The following is a 17,295-nucleotide window of genomic DNA, read 5'->3' on the forward strand; positions in this document are numbered from 1 at the left end:
TTTCAAAATTAATTTATTTGAAAAATGTGGGGGGAGAGATAGAGAGAGAAAGGAAGAAAAGAAGGAAGAAGGAAGGAAGGAAGGAAGGAAGGAAGGAAGGAAGGAAGGAAGGAAGGAAGGAAGAGAGATTTCATCTACTGGTTCACTCCAAAATGCAATAGCCAGGGTTGGGTCAGGCTGAAGCCAGGAGTCAGAAACTCAATCCATGTTTCCTGCATGGGTGGCAGGGACTAAAGTACTTGAGCCATTACCTGCTGCCTCCCCAGGGTGTGCATTAGTAGGAAGCTGGAATAGGGAGAAGAGCTGGGAATCGAACCCAGGCACTCTGATATGAGATGTAGGCATCCCACAGCAGTGTCTTCAAAGCTGTGCCAAAAGCCCACCCCTTTGTTAGTTTTCATTAAGCAGTAGTTGTTTTAAATTTTTTGGAAAAAAAACTTTTTAATTATTTAAAAGGCAGAAAGAGAGAGAGAGAGAGAGAGACAGAGGTAGAAACAGAGACAGAAATAGAGAGAAAGAAATCTCCCATCCCCTAGTTGACTTCCAAAACCCAACTACTTGAGCCTTCATCTGCTGCCTCCAGTGGTATACACTGGCAAAAAGCTAGAATTGAAAGCAGAGGCTGGGCTGGAATCTAGGCACTCTGATGTGGGATGTGAGTGTCTTTGCTACTATACTAAATGCCAACTCTCATTTTCTTTCTTGATACGGCCATTTTGGACATACATAACCCATATTAACCAAAGCTTTTGAGTAATTTTAAGAGTGTTAAATAAATATTAAGATCAAAACATTTAAGAACTGCTGCTTTAAAGCAATAAAGATGAATAAACAGAGACTGTATGTGTCAACAAGAATTAATCACGCACACAGAATAAACAGAATTGCAGAAGAATATAAACAGTGATTTATACTGAGTTGTAAATTCAATTAATCATGTTCAATGTAGAATATATGCTTTAGAATACATACATATATATATCATATGTATTAAAAATGATGGTGGAACTGGCACTGTGGCACAGTAGGTTAATCCTCCACCTGCAGCACTGAGATTCCATTTGGATGCTGGTTCTAGTCCCAGCTGCTCCTCTTCTGATCCAGCTCTCTGCTATGGCCTGGAAAGCAGTAGAAGGGGGCCCAAGCCCTTGGGCCCCTGCACCTGCATGGGACACACGGAAGAAGCTCCTGGGTGAGTGAACCAGTGCATGGAAGACCACCTTCTCTGTCTCTTCCTCTCACTGTTTGTAACTCTACCTCTCAAATAAATAAATAAAATCTTAAAAAAAAAGTGATCACTGCATGGCGAGATTACAAGTGGGATTATTAAAGATAAGCATCTTTTTAAAAATGATGGAAATAATAAACTCCAAATGCTGGATAGTGACTCTCAATGTGAGTGGTAGGTATGTGGAAGGGAATACACCAAGTGAGAGGATATTGGAGACTTCAAATATATTGATTATGTTTCTTTTTTTATGTTTGATTGTAGTTGTAAGGGTGTTTGCTATTTTTTATATTTTTGTATGCTTGAAACATTTTATAATACAATTTAAAGACTAGTAACTACATGGAACTCAACAACAATGACAAAAAGCACTCAATTTAAATATGAGCAAAGGACTTGAATGGACATTTCTTCAAAGATGCACAAATGGCCAGCAAGCATATGAAAAGATGCTCAACAACTCTAATTATTTTTTAATCTATTGAAATAAATTTTAATAGGGTATTATACACTGAAATTCAAATACAGGGGAATATGTTGCTACCTAAAGTTCTTGTTCTCATAATAAACATTTTACTGTACTTACAGTGAAAACTTCCCTTTTGAAAGAGTTTTGAACACATGTATAACAAAGAATTATGCAAAAATGTCTTTGCTTTACAAATTAACAACAATTTCCTTAAACACTCTCAATAGGTTTAAAATTATGACATCAGGTAAACAGCTAAGGAGCTCTGAATAACCTGCAGACTGTAGTTAATAAAAATATATCAGGTTCTTTAATTGTAACATTAATTGTAACAAATGTACTGAACCCATGCAAGAAGCTAACACAAGAAACTGAATTCAGGATGGATGGAAACTCCGTACTAGCTTCGTAATTCTTCCATAGGTCTAAAAGTATACTAAAATGTAAAGGCCATTGTTAAAATCTAGTAATATATCTCTTTAAAAATTCTCACTGGGGCCGGGGTTGTGGCTTACCCAGCTGCTTCACAACTGATCCTGCTCCCCACTAATAACCTGAGAAAAGCAAAGGAGGATGGCTCAGGTGTTTGGGCCTCTGCCACCTATGTGGGAGACCTGGTTGAAGCTACTATCTCTTGGCTTTAGCCTGGCCCAGTACTGGTCATCGTGGCCATTTGGGGAGTAAGCCAGCAGAACATCACTAATGTTATGAAAATCTGAGTTATAACCACAACAAGATATTGCTTCATAAGCCTGGGATTGCTAATATCAAAACACAGAAAATAACAAGTGTTGGTGAGGCTATGGAAAAATGGGAACCTTTGTGCACCACTTTGGGAATATAAAATAGTACAGCTTCTATGCAAAACAATGGGGCAATTTCTCAAAAAAATTAAAAGAAAAGATGACCATATGATCCATCAATTCTATTTCTGGGTGTATACCCCCAAAGAATTGAAAGTAGTATTCAAAGAGTTATTTGCATGCCCATGTATTGGCAGCATGGTTCACAATAGCCACAAGGTGGGAACAGCCCAGATATCTATTAGCAGATGAATGGTTGAAACAACATATGGTACATACATGCAATGGAATATTAGTTGGCCCTAAAAAGGAAGGAAATCCCCTCACATGCTACAACATGGATGTTCTTTGAGGACATTATGCTAAGTGAGATAAGACAGTTGAAAAAGGATAGATACTGCTTTATTCCACCTATGTGAAGCACCTAAAGTGGTCAAATTCATAGGGACAGAAAGTAGAATGGTGGGCACCAGGACCTGGGGAAGGAGAGAACAGGGTGTTATTATTAAATGGGTACGGAGTTTCAGTTTTCCAAGAGGAAAAATTTCTAGAGATGGAGGTACAACACTGTAAATACATGCAACACTATTGAACTTTTGGCTTAAAATGGTTAAGATGGTGAACATTGTGGAGTTTTTATTTTTAGCACAATAATTAAAAAGTAATAACTATGAGATTTTGCACAAGTCACAGCCTTTCAGGTTTCTTCCTGCGACTCTAGTTATCATAAAAGTGAGTTAACTGTGTATGAGCTAATTGAATATCTTGCTCGGAAGCCGTGGTGAGGTCCAGTCCTTGACATTGACTCATATTAAACATTCTGCTCTTTTTGAATGCTCTCTGCTTCCGCTGCACCCGCCTAAATCCTACCCAAAGGAACTCTGGTGAATCCCACTGTAGGACGCCTAACCACATAACTGCTTTCTCCAAGGTGCAGTCAGGAACCAGCCGAGGCCACTTGAATTCCTTCTGCCTTGGGAATTCTTGTGTGTGACTTGTCCATCACTTAATTTTTCAGAGCTATTTGATCATCCCTATGAGAATTTAAGCCACTGGAAGTCAGAGGCCATAATCACATTGTTATTTGCCCATATCTGTTTCAGAGCTTTGCATATAGCTGGCACACACTAAGACTGGTGAGTAGATGAATGAATTGAGCGGATGGATCAGTGTGATCTTTAAGATGTAGCAGAGAGCATTGAGAATGAACGTGACTTTTGTTGAACTTACACCTGTGCCAGTCTCCTGTGCTTTACTCACATTCCTCCCACCAGGAAAAATCCCCTCTCCTCAGCATTCTCACATTGCTTTATCCAAAGGGGCACCTGTACCCCAAGCCTTGATGGAGTCTGGGGTGTGGTCAGTCCTTCCTCTCCTCCTCTGTTCTTAGCTGTCACCTCATTTTTACTGTCCTTTTGCTTTTGAGAGGTTCACTATTGATTAATGCTCAAAAATTGATACTGATTGATACACAGAAGCAGATGACCAAAAATAATCAGTATCTAGGCCTGGACAATATCACATGTGATTCCTGCTGGGATTTGATATCAGACATCTCTGAGCTCGGTCCTTCACTATTCCACTTGCTAGCTGTAAGTCCTTGGAGAATTTCCTCTAACCTTTTTTATGTGTTGTGGAAAAGTACTTTATATACAACATAAAATTGACCATTTTAGTCTCATTTTTGGTGGCCTAAGAACATGCACATTGTGGTGCAACCATTCCAGAACATTTTGTTACCCCAAACAGAAACTCTGCACCCGTAATTCCCCATTCTTCCCTTCTAGTTCCTGTCTCTGTGTATCTCACTACCCTATATATCTCATTTAAGTGAAATCATACAGTAACGGTTCTTTTGTGACTGGCTTATTTCACTTACTGGCTTCAGAGTTCATCCATGTGTAGCATGTGTCAGAATTCCTTTCTCTTTGAGGCCTGAGTAATATTTGGTTTTAACATTTTAAAGCCCCAGTTAGCTTCTTTATGAAATGGGGTGAGTAGTCCATTTTGCAAAGGCCGCTGTGAGAATTTATTGAATTCATGAAAAATAATGGATGCACCCAGCACAGTTCTTTGAGCCATAATATATACCAATCTCATTCCCTTTCTTCCCTTTCTAATTGCAAAGTTCATGAGGATCAGAAGCACATGTTTACCATTTTTATAGGTGCTGATGTCACCCATTAGTGCCTGCTGGGTAATTCTGATTATGTTTAATTGAACTGGGGAATCTCCTTGTTTTTGCACATCAGAGATTCGTTCTAAGAGTGTCAGCATTATAAAAATGATATGTGTTTCTCATTCCCTCACTACTCACTCCTCTGTGATCAATAACATGAAGAGAATATTAGCAGTCTCCTGTCACTCAGGAAAACACAGTTGATGGAATACATTGTGGGGTTGGATCTCCAGTAGCTGTGATGAAAGAGAAGCTTAAATAGTCATCGAATCGATTCAGATACTAAGAGCAGGCTGAATGAATGATGCCAACAAGTGAAGACCCAGTTTCCAGCTGCCTTCCTTTATTACTGTCCTTGGCCTAATCCATAACTGATCATAAGTGATCACTGTGGGGTTGATCATACTCCTGCTCCTCGTTGTCAGTAGCATAGTCTGTGGCAATTGTGTTATTAGAATCAGTACATTCGTTCTTCAGTGACATCGTGACTGAAGAGGTACATCTATCTGATGAATCTGAATTGATGTTGATTTTGGCAGAAGCATAAAACCATCCACAGATTGCCCAGGGTGGATATCAGGTGGCAGGAATGACTCTCAAAAGGGTGACTGGTGACAAACCATGTTTAACTTCCACACGGGTGAAATCTTCATGGAAAATGAAAAACTTACTTCCTTATAATCTTCTGATTTTTCAAACTTTTTTCCCCAAACCCTTCTCCCACGAGCTCCCCCAAAGATGGGAATTTGATTGTAACAAGATAAGAGGTAGGAGCAGTTGACTTAACCTGAGGAGGAAATGGCAGTGGTGACCTGCTTTGCAGCTGTGAGCTACCAAGAGGAAAGTGCACCCCTCTTAGCGTGGAGAGGCTTGGCACCCTCTTCTCTTCCATCCTGACTGCTGCCTGCACTTGCATAAGTAAAGGGAGGCCACTGTCATCTCAACCAGGTAGAACTCCCTTTGGGAATGGGCAGTGGGACCTTGGTAGACATTAGTGGAGCCAAGATTCCCAGCTTCCCTCCGGTCCCTGCTCCTTCCAGCAGCAGAACTCAGCCCCTCAAGATCAGCTCAAGAATAGCTCCACGGGGCTCACGGGGCCTCATCAGCACATCTGCTCTGTTAGGAAGAGAGTTGATTTGATCATCACGGACAGTATTGAGTGCCTGGAGGTGTGTGCTTGCTTTTCTTATGCAACCACAAAGCAGTGGTTAGTTTCTGTCTAATAGACAAGAGTCACAGGAGTTGATGTTGTCTTTAGAACGATGTCTGAACTCTTCTGAGAATGAACATGATGAATTCTGTCATGACAAGCATGCTTCCGACTTCTCCCTCTCATCTTTTTCCCACCACCACTGAGGTCCATTGCATTGTGTTTTGTTTCATGTGTTTTCCCATCGTTTGGAGATAGAGACCAGACTGGGCTCAGCAGAAAAATGACAGGAAGCGTGTGCTGAGCTGCCAGGGTTGAGTATTTTCAGACACCCAGACTCCACCTATGTGACCCTTTCTTCCTTTCTTGTTGAAAGTAAACAGGGGAGGATGTGTGCTCCTCAATTACTGCGCACACAGAAATACAGGAACTGCTGGCCAGCGAGCCTGACTTCAAAGCACAGAGAGAGGAGCCCCACCCCCTGCCAGACACTGAAGGCTGAGCACCCTCCAGAGTAGCGACCAGCCCGTGACTGTGCTGAGAGCCCTGCGGAAGGAATGGGGTTTCCCCCAGCTTTGGGGCCTTCTGAACCCAAGCAGAAAACGAAATATTTCACTTTCTTTTTATTATGTCTTATTTGTTAGGCAGGAACAGAGTCCAGAGTGAGATCTGGACTTGACCTTGTCTTACGTCTCATGGATGATGCATTTCCTCAGCTTATTCCTAGGCAACCCCTTGGATATAGGCAGCCAGAATTACCTCCGATCTTCTCCAATAATGAATTTGAAGCACAAAGCAGACAAGTGACCTGGTGACATCAACCTCAATGTTAAGCTGACCTCTTAACATCCTCATATGTACCCCTTTATGCTGTACCCTAACATGGCGAAATGTGTGGCAAGGCACCCTGGCGGTCTGTCCACTGAAATTATGCTCAAATTCTGCCTGTTTCAGAGGGAGGACAGTTAACTCTAAAACCGTAGGTGCTATCTTACAGGTTATGTCTGTGGTTTTTATTAGTGCCACTGCAAGCATGTTTTTTTGCTTCCACTAAAATGCAAGTATTGTAAGGATGAAGGACTTCCCACGAGTGCTTACCTATAACCCATGTTCAGTGAAGATTTGCGAGATGAATGTTATTATGGAACAGAGCATTCACAGGTTGTTCCTGTAGTATCAGAATGCGAGGATGTTTATCCAGATGTCAGGTAAGTCTCTACAAATGCATTGGCCTCTGCTTAAGATCAAACTACCAAACCTGACAAGTCATCACGTACCTAAGGGTGCTGGGACTAAAACAGATGGGAGAGATTCATCCACTCCCTCTTTTTATAGGCAAAAAAGCTGAGACTCATGGAGGTACAGTGATTTCCTGTGTTTATCTAGTTACTCAATGAGCTTTGCATTGGCCTCATTTTTTTTTTTTTTTTTTTTTTTTTTGGACAGGCAGAGTGGACAGTGAGAGAGAGAGACAGAGAGAAAGGTCTTCCTTTGCCGTTGGTTCACTTTCCAATGGCCGCCGCAGCCGGCGCGCTGCAGCCGGTGCACCGCGCTGATCCAATGGCAGGAGGCAGGTGCTTTTCCTGGTCTCCCATTGGGTGCAGGGCCCAAGCACTTGGGCCATCCTCCACTGCACTCCCTGGCCACAGCAGAGGGCTGGCCTGGAAGAGGGGCAACCGGGACAGAATCCAGCGCCCCGACGGGGACTAGAACCCCGTGTGCCAGCGCCGCAAGGTGGAGGATTAGCCTAGTGAGCCGTGGCGCCGGCCTGGCCTCATTTTTCTTAATGCAAACACTGGTGTGTTTCTGCAGCCCGGGGTTCCTGCTTATGACAGAGTTAAGGAATGCATTGGAAAACGTGCAGCAGCTCTCTTTAACCTTAAACTTCATAGTGCAGAATTGCTTTGGGCTTAGCATTTTAACAGGTTCATCTAAAAATCACATTCTATCCAAAGAGTAGAAAAAAAAAACCCTTTGAAATTTGAATATGAATATTTTTAAGAACAGGTAAAGAGTAGATGTTATTTCATATGGAAAGAAAGAAGGCTGGGGGTGTCATTTTAACAAGCAGTGCCAGTATAAGAAGAATATTTGAGAAACAGAATGCAAACTAGCAATTTTCAAATCCTTACTCAACGGCGGAATAAATTTGTATGCTAGCAGAAGAATCTCTGTATAGTTGCTTAAAAGAGAGACACAAAGAGAACTTACGTTCATTCCAAACTCACATAATTTCCATTCGTGTGAGTCACCAGTGGAAATGTAAATAGGACAGTCACTGTGGAAAATAGTATATTTCCTCAAACAGTTAAACATAGAATTACCATGTGATTAAGTAATTGTACTCTCAGACATAATTGAAAAAACTGAAAACAAGAACTCAGATACTTGTATACCGATGTTCATAGCAGCATTTTTTTCACAGTAGCCAAACCAAACATCAACAGACAAATAAAATGTGGCATATCTATGCATTGGGATATTATCAACCATAAAGGGGAATAGAGTACTGCTACACGCTTTAACATGGATTAGCATTAAGAACATTATGTGAAATGAAATAATGGCGACACGATAAACTGGATGATTCCACCTACAGAAAGTTCCAGTAGTCAAATGCATAGAGACAGAAAGTTAGAATAGTGATTGCCAGGGACTGGAGAGAGTTATTTTCCAACAGGGACAGTTTGTGTTTTGAAAGACGCAAAAGTTCCAAAGGTGGATGGTGGTGATGGTTGCACAAAATTATAAATGTACTAATATCACTGAACTGTATGCACAAGAATGACTAGATTGTAAGCTATTTTGTGTGTAATTTACTACAATGAAAAGTTATTAAGTATGTATTCGTTTGCAATAAAAATAACTACAAAAACATATTGTGCAAAGATGGTCAAGGTGATCCATCTAGAATGGTATGGGAGAGGGAGTAGGAGATGGGATGGTTTGCGGGTGGGAGGGTGGTTATGGGGGGAAGAACCACTATAATCCAAAAGTTCTACTTTCGAAATTTATATTTATTAAAAGTTTTCTATAAAAAAAAAAAAGAAACTCTGGAGCTGGTACCGTGGGTCACTTGGCTAATCCTTCGCCTGCGGCGCCAGCACTGCGGGTTCTAGTCCCGGTTGGGGAGCTGGATTCTGTCCTGGTTGCTCCTCTTACAATCCAGCTCTCTGCTGTGGCCCAAGAAGGCAGTGGAGGATGGCCCACATGCTTGGGCCCTGCACCTGCATGGGAGACCAGGGGGAAGCACCTGGCTGCAGGCTTCGGATCGGCTCAGTGCGCTGGCTGTAGCGGCCATTTAGGGGGTGAGCCAACGGAAGGAAGACCTTTCTCTCTGTCTCTCTCTCACTGTCTAACTCTGCCTGTCAAAATAGAAAGAAAGAAAGAAAGAAAGAAAGAAAGAAAGAAAGAAAGAAAGGAAGGAAGGAAGGAAGGAAGGAAGGAAGGAAGGAAGGAAGGAAGGAAGGAAGGAAGGAAGGAAGGAAGGAAGGAAGGAAGGAGAAAAGAAAAAAGAAAAGAAAAGAAAAGAGAAAAGAAAAAGAAACTCTGACAAAGAAAAGATAACTAAAGGAGGAACAGACAGAAGAATCTACCAGCTGTCCTTGACTGGCTGAAGGTCTCTCCATAAGAGGCCTCACACTTACTCAGCTTAGTGTGAGTAACCCTGGGACGGAACCAGAATCAATATGAGCAGGGGGCCAGCACTGTGGCACAGTAGGTTAATCCTCCACCTGCAGCACTGGTATCCCATATGGGAGCAGGTTCTAGTCCCGGCTGCTCTAGTCCAATCCAGCTCTCTGCTATGGTCTGGGAAAGCAGTAGAAGATGGCCCAAGTACTTGGGCCCCTGCACTCACCTTGAAGACCCGGAAATAGCTCCTGGCTCCTGGCTTCAGATCAGCTCAGCTCCGGCCATTGTGGCCATTTGGGGAGTGAACCAGCAGATGGAAGACCTCTCTCTCTGTCTCTCCCTCTCACTGTCTGTAACTCTACCTCTCAAATAAATAAAATCTTTTTTAAAAAAATACGAGCAGGCAAACATCAGTACAGGAGAGACCCTTTAACTAATTAGAACTATTTGTTTTACAAAAGGGAACCAGTAGCTAAATGCACAATTTTGAGGGATTTTTTTGTAAATGTGAAGATTTACAGTATTTTCAGGAAAAGATTTGCATGCAATTTGTGATATAGAGTCCTGCACTGAAGAATTATCTGAAGGGCCAAACAATTCACAAGTTTTCAATTATGTACCATTCGACTAAGGCCAAATGTATCCTAGGACACCCTGCCCAGGATATGACTTACCCCTTGTCCAGTGTATCCATGCTCTACGATATGCCAGCTCCCCCCCGCCCCCAATCAGTTAGTAGCCATCTTGGTTATCAGATCAACTGTCCTGATATATAGAGTTTTGTATTATCCGTGGCGTCAGGTAACCACCGTGGGACTTGGGAGACCAGGGAGAGACAGGAATGTCAGGATCAACAGAAAGGGAAATAGGGCCCTAACAATTAAGTTCACTGATATTTCTTTCTTTTTTTATTTATTTTTTTTATAGACAGTGAGAGAGACAGAGAGAAAGGTCTTCCATTGGTTCACCCCCTAAATGGCTGCCACAGCCGGTGTGCTGTGCCAATCTGAAGCCTGGAGCCACGTGCTTCCCCCTGGTCTCCCATGCGGGCCCAAGCACTTGGGCCATCCTCCGCTGCCTTCCTGGGCCACAGCAGAGAGCTGGACTGGAAGAGGGGCAACCGGGACAGAATCTGGTGCCCCGACAGTGACTAGGATTATCCTAGTGAGCCGCGCAGTATTTCTTTCTTCACATTAGAGAACCATCACTTCATAACAAGCCATGTCTTTTTCATGTATTACAAATAAAGCCAAAGGGCATCTTTTCTATCTAGTTTACAAACAGGTAAAAATGGATAGCCTATTGTCTGAACTAGGAGTTTTTTTTTTTTTTTTTTTTTTTTTTTTTTTTTGACAGGCAGAGTGGACAGTGAGAGAGAGAGAGACAGAGAGAAAGGTCTTCCTTTGCCGTTGGTTCACCCTCCAATGGCTGCCGCGGCCGGCGCGCTGCAGCCAGCGCACCGCACTGATCCGATGGCAGGAGCTAGGAACCAGGTGCTTTTCCTGGTCTCCCATGGGGTGCAGGGCCCAAGCACCTGGGCCATCCTCCACTGCACTCCCTGGCCACAGCAGAGGGCTGGCCTGGAAGAGGGGCAACCGGGACAGAATCCGGTGCCCCGACCGGGACTAGAACCCGGTGTGCCGGCGCCGCTAGGCGGAGGATTAGCCTAGTGAGCCGTGGCGCCGGCCCTGAACTAGGAGTTTTAATCTTCTTTCATCTCTCAACTTTCCACTGGCAAGAGCACTGCTCTGTTGGATCTGTGTCACTGGAGCGACAGCAACATGACATCACAGCGAAGCAAGCAGTGTCGCATTTGTTATCGGGCTGACTTGGGTGTTCTGGAGGCAGAGAGGGGCAGGGGAGATATCCTGGTCATAACGAACCAGTCCCCATGCCCTTCAAAGCTAGTCATGCCTATAGTAGATTTGAAACTCAGATTTTGGTTTACCATTTTCCAATGGAACAGCTTCCACCAAAGGTTTCCCATCTCTCTGGTAAGAGGTCATTCCTGGTTGGAAGCCTCCACTCTGAAACTGGCCTGGCTTCCTTTGCTCACCAAAGAGGACTAGCGAGGAGATGACTGATTGGCCAGAGACTTGCATGCCGTTTACTTAGCCACCCCAGGCTTCAGTCATGGCAGCCCCCATGGGTGGGTGACTGCCAAGTAGCACAGTGGGCCTCCAGGGTAGGGCAGCTCCTCCTGCAGCAGAGCCTAAGCAGCAAGGTGGGGGGGGAGGGGGCATTCCAGCCAAGACTGAGAGCAGATCTCCAGGGAGCTGGTAGCAGCCTCAGTCCCATGGTCACAGCTCCAGGATGCCATGCATGAGTTCTTCGTGCAGAGAGCAGATGCCCTAGACTCCTCTTTTTCTTCCTGCATTGCCTGAAGGCCAGAAGCTGTTTATGTCACTTGCCTTTTTCTCCTGTCTAATTCCCAGAAGGAAGCACCAGGGGAAGGGTAGCATGGTGGAAGAGGAGCCAGGAAAAGCAGCGGTTATCCTGCTAGAAATGCGTTATCAAAAGAAAAGAGATGTGGCTCATTGTAAAGCGCAACTAAGGTGGAACTGTCCTTTCAGAGCTACTGAGAAGCCTGAGATGAATAAAACTTTGTCATCATCATGTGTCTGCACTAAGGACCAACCGCGGAGAATGCAATAGGAACCCAATGGTTTCTTGACAAAGGGCTCAGCGTAACTCAGTCAGGTGTCATTTAAAATAATTACTGACAGAACAGCACTTAGCATACAGGAGATCAAATCACTGTGTGTGCTTTCAGAGCGGACCCTGAGGAAGGAAGAGAACATTTACAGCAATGTCCTCAGATGAGCTTCAGTGGCACTTCTGTTCTGTCCCCCCTGGGCAGCTACTAGCTGTGTGACACTGGACGGATGTCCTCACCCCCTCTGAGCCTGCTTCCTCTCTGTAAAATAAGAACGAGACTGTCGACTTGGATATGTCACAAGATTGTGACATCATAGCGGGGAGAACATATAGGAAAGCAGTTGGAGTAAATACTAGATTTTGTTAGTCTCATTCTCATTTATTGCCCTAAAAAGTAAAGCAAGATTAACAAAAGGTGCTTATTGGCTTCAATTCTCTTAAAACAACATGCAATTTTATTTCCTAAAGTAAGTAAAAATGGGAAAAAGAAAAAAATATCAAGGTTCCTTTCATGCATTCGACAAAAACTCATTGTGTAGAGCCGAATCAGTTGCCCATCTCTGCCTCCTACCAGCCACACCCCTACACTACCAGTGTTCTCCTGCCACCTGTCTTATCATGTTTCTTAAGATTTACTTGTTTATTTCTTTATTTACTTATTTAAAAGACAAAGTGATACACACACAGAGAGACAGACAGAAACAAAGACAAAAAGAGAAAGATCTTCCATCCATCGGTTTGCTCCCCCATATGTCCACAGCAGCCAGGGTTGAGCCTGGCCAAAGCCAAGAACCAGGAATTCCATCCATGTCTCATGCATGGGTGGCAGGGGCCCAAGCACTTGGACCTTCCTCCACGCCTTTCCAGGTACATTAGCGGGAAACTGAATCAACCAGGAAGGGAAGCAATCAGGAGTCAGACTGACTCTCCCAGCAGCACTCTCACATGGGATATCAGCTCCTCAATGGGCACGTTAACCTGCTGAAGCCTGATGCTGAGCTGAGTTTGCTCACCACTATTCCTGCTCCAGAGAATGACAGGGGGAACTGGCTGGAGGGAGAGGAAGGGGAAGAGCCAGAGGAAGGAGAGAATTATTTATAGCATAATAATAACATTGTATCTTGGTATTTGGATAATTCTTTATTATCCAGAACACTCCTTCACATCCAATCTTGTGTGCTTCTTACTAAAGTCTAATGGGGTGTGGTATTTTTTAAATTTGTTTAGCTGATGTCACAGGACCCCAGTGAAACTGAAACATGTAGTTGACTTCCCTCCCAGGTAAATTCAGGCTCAGGCAGTCAAGGTTGTTGCCAAAGTCTTGACCATGGTGAATCCATACCGCCTCTTCCACACTCCAGCCAGTGGCAAGTGTCTGGGCCCAACCTGGAGGCTGTGCCTCACTGGCCACCTGCACCTGTGAGGAAGCTGTAGGGAATGGTGTCTGGGGATTACTCAGTCTTAGTGCAGGTGGAAGGTTTGTGCCATAGGCTGCCAGGACCTTCAAATGCCCTTTGTGGGTGACACCTGTTGCGCATGTCCCATTTCTTCCTACCCGTTTTCTCACTTACCTGGCTGGCCTTGTGCAATCACTCGCCCATGCCCTGGTCTTCATTTCCACGCCTACCTATGTCATTCTGTGGTTGAACTTCACCCTCTCCCATTTCACCTCTACAGTCTGAAACTCAAGTAGGAAAGAGAAGGGAAGTCGTGAGGCACGAGCTAGCCTTAGGTTCATTTGCATGCACAGCTCAGCTTCTTCCTAAACCTTGCCTCCTTCCCCAGCGACCTCCTCCCCAGTGCCTCTGGGCCATGGGAGAACTTGTGGGTGACCCACAGCTGGGAGTAGGGCCTGACCCCACTGCTAAGTAGGAAGGAAGTAGGAATATGATCTACCGCCACAGCTGCCCTAGGGTGCTTTTCCAAAAACCTCAAACCGGAGGTTAGGTAGCAGCATTTCCCAGTCATCTTTTGTAAATCCATTGTCAGTGGTTTCCTTGTACCCCACTTAGTTCTTCAAAAATGTACACTGGTAATTCAATTTTATGAGTGACATTTCTATGGGAACAATACACTCACAGATCTGAGCATGTTACTTATTTGTGACATTGGGGATCACAGCTGTTTCTCAGATTGGGAGATTCCCACAATGAGGATTTGGAGGAGTCCTGGACTCATGATGTCCTACAGAACTTTCCAGGCCAAAACTCCTGACAAATCGGCATGAAGCAGAACAGTGACTTGCTAATTTGGGAAACTGAGTGGGTGCCAGGTGATACTTGGGCCCAGTGAAAATGGGCTGGATTTGGAATCCAAGGACTTGGGCCACCTTGAAGTCTTAACTGCTATAGGCATCCATTGCATTTGTCTTTATAATGGGAAGAATACATCCTACTTCACAAAACTGTTAGGACTGAAAAATGAGGAAATATGTAAGAAGCATTTGTCTCTCTTTTTTTATACAGAATCATTTTAAATATTAGAACTGTAAACTTCAAAAATAACCACTTAAAAGTCACTTAAAATCCAGTCTACCCAGAGATAAATTTTGGTCCAGCTTTCTCCCACTAACATTTGCCCAGGAGAGGGAACATTTGGTTTAGCAGGTAAGGCACTGCTGGAGACCCTGGAATCCAGTATCACAGTGTCTGGGGTTGAGTCCTCCCTCTGCTTCCAGCCCCAGGTTCTTGGTAATGTAGAGACTAGAAGGCTACAGATAATGGCTCAAGGTCCCTGATACCCACTTGGGAGACTCAGGTTGAGTTCCTGGCTCCTGGCTTTGGCCTAGGCCAGCCCACGTTCTTATGGACATTTGGGGAGTGAGTCAGGGGTGGGAGACCACTATCTGAATGCCTGTGTTTCTGTCTCCACCTTTCAAATAAGTTAGAGTTTAAGATTTTTAAAAATTGCTCTTGTAAATTGATGCATTTTAATGTAGGTTCCTGTTATAAATAACATGGCTAGTATGTCTCTAACTTAGCAAACTATGTAACAATCTTTATTTTAATAAATCATAATTTGCTTGATGTAAAATATTCCCTTGCAGTTATATACTGTAGTATCTTATTTTTGGACATTGAGGGCTGTTTCCAGTTTGTTATTAAACAATGTTGCAGTGGGTATCTTTGTTTATATATTTTTAGATGCTTTCCTCAATATGTCAGTCATTTAGTATGTATTTCCTCTTATAAAAACTTACAGGTATCTTATCACCAGATCTGATTTGAGAGTTCATATTTTATGAAAGTAATAAAGTTATTTACTACATAATACAAAATATTCCCAATAAGCTATAGGTGGGAGGTAGAGAGTACATTAAAACTCTGCTTGGTGGAACAAATAGACAATAAATAGCCTCACATAAAATTTTGCTACAAAATTAGTTTGCATCATAGAATAATATTTTTAGAATTGCACAGATGAGGTTAGGCACTTGACTAATTTATGTGTCTTATTTCTACTGAAATTAGGCTTTGTAAGTTTTATTAACCGTTCTTATCATTTTTCTTTTATTAAGGTTTTTATCCTTTTTTACTGATGTTTAGGAATTTTTCACATATTTGCCAAGCATCTTGCCACTAATTTTACAATTATATCTTTTGGTTTGTTACAGTTTGACAAGTGTCAGTTTTTATATAAAATTGTATAGAAGTGATTTTCTTTGTAGAGTTTGTCTATGGTATCAAATTCAAGTAGTTATACCCATTGAGTGTCCAACATCAAGACAGAACCCTGATGTAAACATGGAGTCTGGGTAATAATGATGCATCACCCTAGGTTCCTGACTACAGTAAATGGGTCACCTTGGAGGGGGAAAGTTGCTAACAGGGGAAGCTATGCATGTGTGGTGTCAGGGGGTTGTGTGAACTCTCTATATCTTCTGCTCATTTTGCCATGAACCTGCACCTGCTCTAAAACATAAAATCTATTAAACAGAGCAAAACAAGACAAAAACTAGACAATGCTCCTAAAACCATAGCACTTAATGTTAAAGGAGGAAGTATAAAAAGATTTTAAAAGTTAGAATAGAATAGGTTGTAATTTAGCAAGTATGATGTAGCTAATACTGGCTACCATAGAAGAGTGCTTCTCAAACTGTGTGAAGGAGTAACTTTTTTAGGAATTTTTCATTATTGGGTTAGATATTTAGTGTAGAAGTTAAGCTGCCATTTAGGATGCCCAAGTCCCATTTTTAGAAGTGTCTGGGTTCCAGTTCCATCTCCACTGCAAATAAAGCTTCCAGCTAATGTGTTCCCTGGGGACAGCTCTGATGACTCAAGTACTTGGGACCTTACCACCTATGTGGGAGACTAGTGTGGAGTTCTAGGCTCCTTACTTGTGCCTGTCCAAGCCCTATCCATTGCAGCCAATTGAGAGTAAACCAGTGGATCGAAGATCTCTCTCTCTCTCTATCTTTCTTTCACACACACACACACACACACACACGTCAAATAAAATGAAAATAAATTTTTAAAAAACTACAGTTCTATCAGCACTAGAAATCTCTTGATTACTTTCATCTTTGAAAAGCCATTTGTAAATTACAAAGTCCTCCATGCATGTCAGTTGTTGTTTGAGACTAACCTAATGGATTCCTTGTTAAAATGAAGATAGTTAATCACTCTACCTACCTTCTACTATGGGGATAATGTAATTGAATTTATAAAATGCTGCAATGGTCTCATAGGAGAATGTGGATTTGTAAGAATAGGCTGAAGTGCATTTCAGACAATGTCTCTGACCATGAAATAGTTTTAATGTCTTACTAAAAATCCACACAGTGAAACAGAAGCTTGATGCCTGCAAGAGATATACTCCATCACTAAGTACTTCTTTTCCAATCATTTTTTTCTCCAACAGAACTAAGTTTTTCATCTCATTCACATTCTCTGTACCTGGTAAATGTAGAAGAGGCCCCTTTGGAATATGAATAAAAGTTAGCTATGTTCATTTTCTAACCAAATGCTTGACCACCACATCTGAGATGGGATGGCTACACTGTTTGAAATTTGTAAATTTGGCACAGGTCACACACATTGAGTCTGAGTGGACCAAGTGTCTGACCTCTGAGAGTTTAAGCAGTCTTTCTGTATAAATAGTACTAACACTCTATGCAGGAGCAAATGCAATGATTATTTCATATCCAATTTCTCAGAGTGATATCAAGAACAGCAA

General features: G+C 42.7%; 1 protein-coding gene across 8 annotated transcripts in view; it reads left to right on the forward strand.

Annotated features, from left to right (window-relative positions):
- PRKCQ (protein kinase C theta) overlaps window positions 1-17,295 on the forward strand; it is a 152,861-nt gene that overhangs the window by 30,211 nt on the left and 105,355 nt on the right. The gene's annotated exons all lie outside the window — the stretch shown is intronic.

Source organism: Oryctolagus cuniculus, chromosome 13, assembly GCF_051225735.1.
Source record: "Oryctolagus cuniculus isolate XC-2025 breed Fujian yellow rabbit chromosome 13, ASM5122573v1, whole genome shotgun sequence".
Taxonomy (NCBI): Eukaryota; Metazoa; Chordata; class Mammalia; order Lagomorpha; family Leporidae; genus Oryctolagus; species Oryctolagus cuniculus.